Source organism: Herpailurus yagouaroundi, unplaced genomic scaffold (genome assembly GCF_014898765.1).
Source record: "Herpailurus yagouaroundi ecotype Mexico unplaced genomic scaffold, PumYag 164, whole genome shotgun sequence".
Taxonomy (NCBI): domain Eukaryota; kingdom Metazoa; phylum Chordata; class Mammalia; order Carnivora; family Felidae; genus Herpailurus; species Herpailurus yagouaroundi.
Genome location: NW_024412405.1, coordinates 6,753,874 through 6,759,890, shown reverse-complemented (window position 1 = coordinate 6,759,890; position 6,017 = coordinate 6,753,874). Strand labels below are relative to the sequence as shown.

The 6,017-nt window shown below is 43.8% G+C and overlaps 1 pseudogene; it reads left to right on the top strand.

Annotated features, from left to right (window-relative positions):
• Nucleotides 1-1,405: 1,405 nt before the first annotated feature.
• LOC121037648 (nuclear transport factor 2-like) lies at nucleotides 1,406-1,996 on the top strand (annotated as a pseudogene).
• The last annotated feature ends 4,021 nt before the right edge of the window (nucleotides 1,997-6,017 follow it).

The following is a 6,017-nucleotide window of genomic DNA, read 5'->3' as shown; positions in this document are numbered from 1 at the left end:
GTATGTGAATTTCAAATATTCTGCCTTAACGTGTCCATATTCATCATGATATAAATGGTTCTCCCCTGCCTTGAAATCTTTCGGGAAAATGTAGCATGTTGATCATGTGGCTTTGAGTGGACCAGCATACGATGTCACATATGGCCAGCTTAATTGGAGAAGCACTTCTATAATGCTGAACTATCAGACGCCAATGGACTGAAGTAGGTGCAGAAAGAGTACTCGCCCTCAAATATCCATCTCTCCGCCTGTTACCTTGGTACCCACTTATCCTTCTGGTAGGGGTGGGGAGAATATTAGGAGGCAACCGTCAAGGGGAAGAGATCCTGGTCCTTTTAGTGCACCGTGCAAACGGACCTCCCAGGGAGAGGAGAGCAGAATAATGCAATCCAAAAGGAGGAGCCAAGAGGAGACACACAAAAAGAAGAACAGAGAGTTGACCTACTATGGCAACAAAAAAGCTTTTGGTATTTCTACATTCTTAATTTTCAGGTCTCACCTCTTAGGGCTATCACCATTTGCATTTTTAATCCCGACCCATTAAAATGCTTCCCTTTGGGGACTAAATTGGACCCTTTTTCCTCCCAGAGGCTGGATTCTGACTACCATCATTCCCATACATTTTGAACTTTCTTCTGTCAACACCAGGAGCTTCACAATTAACCACAGATATCGTTTTCTACAAAAGGGAGATTGACACAATATGATATAGTCTTATCTAAAACATTAGGAGATTGATTCTCCATCTTTGCCCTTTCTTCCGCAAATCAACCTGGGGTCAAGGGATAACTCAGCTCCTTAATGTCTTCTGATTTTCTCCTTTGGGGGACATCTAGAAGTTACTGAATTGAATCAGGACATTGCTTTAATAATTTTTACCAAAGGCCCCATTGTACGTCCTACCAAAAAACACCTTCTATTTATTTGTCATCTCCAGTCATGATCCTGTGCCACCAGATCCATTAAACAGGTTATCCGATGCATAGCAGATGATAAAAAATACCTAATGCATGCCAGCCCCTGGGTGAGTGTCCGGGGTTAGGGTATCCAGGAGGGGGCTGGGCCAAAGGAGCTGCGCTTGGGCCACCTGGAAACTCTGCTGTGCATCCCCAGGCCCCAGACCCTGGCCCTGTGCCCCGCAGACACGCAGGGCCAGGGTCATGCAGAGACACAAGAGGGACAGACAGGTGCCTATCCCACTCTACTATGCCCATGGCACCTGCAATGGACTGAGCTGGTCCCAGCCTTTCCCCCTGTGCCAGACACCCCATTGGGGGGCTCCAGACCTTCCCTGTGTGGCCTAGCCCAGTCTGCCCCAGTCTCACCGACCTCAGCCCCATGTCCTGCCACCTGCTGGCTCTGGAGTCAGCACCGGGTCTCAGCAGAAGCCCAGTGATGCCCCAGAATGGGAGACAAGCCAATCTGTGGGAAGACTAGAACCAGCTCCATTCAACATTATCACTAGTTATTTGATAACAACAGAACTCTACTAGGTGCGATTTATATCTATTTTTATTTTTTTAATTTTAGGTAGAGAGTGGGAGCAGGGTAGAGGGGCAGGGGGAGAGAAAGAGAGAATCTTCAGTAAGTTCCATGCTCAGCGCAGAGTCCAACAGCAGGGCTGGATCCCATGACCCTGGGACCGTGACCTGAGTGGAAATCAAGAGTCCCACACTCAGCCTACTGCGTTACCCAGGTGCCCCTAGGTGCAGTTATATTGACAGTCATGCCTTATATGGGAAGGACAGCGATTCCACTGGAAAGCTGCCATTGTGGAAAAGTTGTCCAGCTTTCTGTTCCAGAAAATCCAGCATAGCAGCACCACACAGACCTGAGCCAGCCAGCCGGCCACGTTGTCAGCATGGTTGTGGGCCAGCTCAAGCCCAGTGAAGACCCCATCATGGGGTTCTGCCAGATGTTCCCACTGAAGAACTTCAGTGGTGCATGGGTTTGCTCCAATGGCATGTTCAGGCTTGCCCTGCACAACTTCAGCTGACCTCTTCCCAGCCTGGCACTCTTCTTATTTTCTCCTCGTCCTCTTCCCGACACTATGCACATGTCTCCAGATGATGGAATACCAGCCCCAAAGCAGCAGGGCAGAGGTGGGAGCGGGCTCAGGGCACAGCAGCGACAGGTATCCGCGTGGTGTTTGGATGCTAGATTAGTGGCATCTGACGAGTTTCCAGTGCCTGCCTTGGAAAGACTGAAGTAATGCAAAAGAGTTGTCTTTTGTTTATTTTTGTTTGAATCTACTGACAAGTTGCTCAGTAATCCAAAGACGTGAAGGGGAAAACATCTGCTTCGCCCCCAGACATTGATTTGTTCGGATGTTTCAATGCCCCATGATACAAAAAAAAGCCATGAAATCTTTCTTTCAAAAAACCACACACACACAAAATAAACCCAATCTCAATAAAACAAAGAATCCGGCAACATCTCTGTGGGATAAGTAACCATATTTATTTCCATTTAAGGATCAACACACACAAGTTAATTCAGTTACTGTGGGGAATCCAGCTAATCCACAGAAGAGCCAAAATTCAAATCCAGGTCTGATTTGGGGAAGTAAGTCCTTCATAATTTTACTGTCCTGTGTCTTTCCCTTTAGTACTTATCCCAGAGAATTTAAACTTTAAATGTTCTTTTCCAATGTATCTAATGTTCCTTTAATTCCTCTTTTCCCCACAATGCATGCAAGCAAATGAAAAAAAAAAAAAGCATTTTGTTACTGTTTCTTTATTTAGAGACAGAGAGAGCCAGAGAGAGAGGGAGAGAGAATCCCAAGCAGGCTCTGCACTGTGAGCACAGAGCCCGCTGCAGGGCTCGATCTCACAAATTGTGAGACCGTGACCTGAGCCGAAATCAAGAGTCCAACACTAACTGACTGGGCCACCCAGGCACCCCAACCAAAAGTAATTTTTAAAAAAGGAATGGTCTACCAGTGAAGAAGAAAACCAAGAAAAGGAAGCCTTTGTACTGTTGAAATATTTCTCATTATTTTCGATTTATTTTCTGAACACTATTTAATAAGAAAAAGAAAGAGTAAATAGTTCTAGCCTTTGGCAATACTACTTAAATAAATCCCTCCCTCCATGTTCCCTATAAGAAGACACTATATTGTTGCTGAAGTATATTTTTACCTTCGAATTATAGTGTATCTAGTCTTCTCTGTAACACAAAGTTCAGAATTCCAAGATTACTTATGATACTTCTAAAATTATAAGAAATTTAGAGACAGCTGTGGAAAATTGAAGAAAGTCTGTATGGAAAAGCCACTTCCAATAATAAATAAAAGGACTAGGGTGTAGGCATGTGTATATGGTGAGAGAGAGTCTAACTGAACTGAAAACCTCCCCAAAGCAGCAACGGTAGCCCCTTGCCCTTTAATAATGTTGATCAAAAATTTTTGTCCTAAGTCATCAAAGTTGTGGCTGATTGGCTAAGTACCTCTAAAAAACTGGAAATTCTGTCAGGTCTAAGTTGAAGTATGCTAAACAGACTAAAAAAAATATCGCTTTCACCCTTAGAAAAACAAACTTTTTATTTTTATTTATTTTTAAATTTTATTTTTATTTATTTATTTTCGAGAGAGAGAGATAGACAGACAGAGCATGAGCAGGGGAGGGGCAGAGAGAGAGAGAGAGGGAGACACAGCATCCGAAGCAGCTCCAGGCTCTGAGCTGTCGGCACCGAGCCCAACGCAGGGCTTGAACTCACGAATCAGGAGATCATAACCTGAGCTGAAGTCAGACACTTAACCGACTGAGCCACCCAGGAGCCCCTAGAAAAACAAACTTTTTAGATACTAATTTTCTATAGTGTCACATAGCAATTTCCTAAGCACCCAATTTCTTCTAGGTGATACCTTACTTTGTTGTTCATTTTATGACCATCACTGTTGTCATTGTCCTTGTCATTTTTGCTATTCCGTAGTACTTCCGTGTTCCTTTTGTGAGCTGGCATGGAGCTTGTTGAGGATGATGCCTTATGATTGGGTAAGTTCATGTCTATTACCATATGGGTTGTTGCAATAACAGTACTTATCTTCTAGATGGGTTACATAGCATGACAGTAGAGAAAGTAAGACAAAGAGCAGAAGCCTATTGTTTTGTGAAGAAAGCAACAAAAATGATATGGAACCCTGAATATTAATTGTATACAACTTTATGATCAATTTCTAGTGTCATCAAAACCTTTATTTAAAAGTCTTTAGGGGCGCCTGGGTGGCTCAGTCAGTTAAGCGTCTGACTTCAGCTCAGGTCACGATCTCGCGGTCTATGAGTTCGAGCCCCGCGTGGGACTCTGGGCTGATGGCTCAGGGCCTGGAGCCTGTTTCCGATTCTGTGTCTCCCTCTCTCTCTGCCCCTCCCCCGTTCATGCTCTGTCTCTGTCTCAAAAATAAATAAACGTTAAAAAAAATTTAAAAAAAAAATAATAAAAATAAAAGCCTTTAAAATCCCTTATCATTGGCTATTCAAACATGCTCAACTCTGAATTAAGGTATGGATTGAGTTTATATCTTCTTTCTTCAAAAAAATCAATAAATAAACAAATGCCATAGTCTATTTTTGTAAGAAAGAACTTTCTAAACGTACTGGCTTTAAGAAATTAAGAAACGAATTGCTTATACATCCAAGAGCCTTTCCACAGGAAAAGTAAAGATTTATATTATTTCGTGTTTACAGTGTCTTAAAACCACTCGTACAAACAGACGTGACCCACAGTATGATTTAAAGTAACCTGGAGCACATTTTGCGCCCGCGCGCGCGCGTGCGTGCGCGCGCACACAGACACATATTTGTTTTTAATTTGTTATATATGTGCCTGTTTGAGACAGCTCACTCTCAATTACTAGCTCACTGCGTTAACAGACTGAAGACTTATTCCTGAGGAAATGTATGATGTATACGCTCTACGCGGTGATAGCGACCGCAAGCAGTTTTGGGATATGACTTACGTTACAAAGAGCGCTTGGTGTGCAAATGGAATCCGTTGGCCAACCAATTTAGGAAAAATGTATACGAAACAACGTGTTTTCCATAAATATCCTTTTGGTAATATTGGAGATGTGGCTGACATATCTGCAACACGTCCCCATATCTTATTTTATTCAATTGCCAGAAGTTCAAGTTGCACAGAATTAAAGCAACAAGGCCGAATACAAAGCAATATGGGGCGAGGGAAGTGGATGCCGTGTTGGGCCCCGAATGCACGTGGAAGGATTAGAGGACACACAGAAGAAGCACAAGATATGCTAACCTGTACATTTTTAGCTGTCCCAATTTGAAACTAAAACCGATCGAATGCAACTGTTTGTTCCCTCCGATTCTACAATGGCTCGCGCACGGATCTTGCCGCTTACCCAAGAACCTTGTTCCTAAGTGGACAAATATTTCTAAACATAAGATTCCAGATGAGCTGCAGCAGATGCCATGTGAAACTCTGGAGAGCGCAGATGGTCTGTCAACAGTTAATCAAGTAGTGGGCCCTAAAAGGCCCAAAGACTGCTGTCAACTCTAGGGTCTCTAAAGAGGATACAAAAACTTTTTGAGGGCTTGGCATCAGGGCTCTGTGACCTCACTGGGAGAACCAGACAGCAGTGCGGTGCACACACTCTCACACACACACACACACGCACATACACACACGCACGCACAAGCCACACTACGGAGCAGAAGAATGATGCCAAGAGATGGGCAATGGCTTGGGATATGGGTAATGAGATCTGACGTCCTCAGCTCAGATCTTTAGTCTGTGTCAGCATCTTTAATCTTGTTCAATGCAACTGGGACGAAAAGTCATTAGCCTTTCCCGTCTGTTTCACATAATTATATAAAACGGGAGCGGGGCCCGCATCCTATTCTTGGATATCCCTGTCTACACTCGTTGGCCCCTAGGGGTTTCCCACCCCAAACCTTCAGAATACACTGTGATTATGAGAACGGTGTCTCATGATAATCAACGCAAACTGGTTTCACGTGAAAATATCCAAGTCACTTAGCTCTCTGAGCCTGGAG